Source organism: Arachis hypogaea, chromosome 14 (genome assembly GCF_003086295.3).
Source record: "Arachis hypogaea cultivar Tifrunner chromosome 14, arahy.Tifrunner.gnm2.J5K5, whole genome shotgun sequence".
Lineage (NCBI taxonomy): Eukaryota > Viridiplantae > Streptophyta > Magnoliopsida > Fabales > Fabaceae > Arachis > Arachis hypogaea.
In genome coordinates this window covers 77,394,553-77,395,652 of record NC_092049.1, presented here as the reverse complement: position 1 = coordinate 77,395,652, position 1,100 = coordinate 77,394,553, and the positions used below count along the sequence as shown (strand labels likewise).

The window sequence follows — 1,100 nt, the reverse complement described above, 5'->3', positions numbered from 1 at the left end:
ACCTTTGCTATTGCAGGGTTCTCAGGATCATAAGCTTCTTCTTCATAAGAAGCCTCTTGAGTACTGTTGGATGCAGCTTGCATTCCATGCAAACTCTGAGAGATCATATTGACTTGCTGAGTCAATATTTTATTCTGAGCCAATATGGCATTCAGAGTATCAACTTCAAGAACTCCCTTCTTCATAGGCGTCCCATTACTTACAGGATTCCTTTCAGAAGTGTACATGAACTAGTTATTAGCAATCATGTCAATGAGTTCTTGAGCTTCTGCAGGCGTTTTCTTTAGGTGAATGGATCCACCTGCAGAAGTGTCCAGTGACATCTTTGATAGCTCAGACAGACCATCATAGAATATATCCAGGATGGTCCATTCTGAAAGCATGTCAGAAGGACACTTTTTGGTCAACTGTTTGTATCTTTCCCAAGCTTCATAGAGGGATTCACCTTCTTTTTGTCTGAAGGTTTGAACATCAGCTCTAAGCTTGCTCATCTTTTGAGGAGGAAAGTACTTGGCTAAGAAAGCCGTGACCAGCTTATCCCAAGAGTTCAGGCTGTCTTTGGGTTGAGAATCCAACCATAATCTAGCTCTGTCTTTTACAGCAAAAGGGAAAAGCATGAGCCTGTAGACTTCAGGATCTACTCCATTAGTCTTAACAGTATCACATATCTGCAAGAATTCAGTTAAGAACTGAAAAGGATCTTCAAATGGAAGTCCATGAAACTTGCAGTTCTGCTGCATCAGAGAAACTAATTGAGGTTTCAGCTCAAAGTTGTTTACTCCAATGGCAGGAATGGAGATGTTTCTTCCATGTAAATTGGAATTAGGTGCAGTAAAGTCACCAAGCATCTTCCTTACATTATTATTATTTTCGGCTGCCATCTCCTTTTCCTGTTCGAAAATTTCTGAAAGGTTATTTCTGGATTGTTGTAATTTAGCTTCTCTTAATTTTCTCTTCAGAGTCCTTTCAGGTTCTGGATCTGCTTCCATGAGAATGTTCTTATCCTTGCTCCTGCTCGTATGACAAAGAAGAGGGCACAGAAAAATAATAATAATAATAGAGATCCTTGATACCACAATATAGGGATCTCTATGTGAGTA

General features: G+C 39.6%; 1 non-coding gene across 1 annotated transcript; it reads left to right on the top strand.

The window, feature by feature from the left end:
- Window positions 1-377: 377 nt before the first annotated feature.
- LOC112745762 (small nucleolar RNA R71) lies at window positions 378-485 on the top strand. Its single transcript, XR_003173674.1, has one exon. It is a non-coding gene; the product is annotated as a small nucleolar RNA R71 (small nucleolar RNA).
- The last annotated feature ends 615 nt before the right edge of the window (window positions 486-1,100 follow it).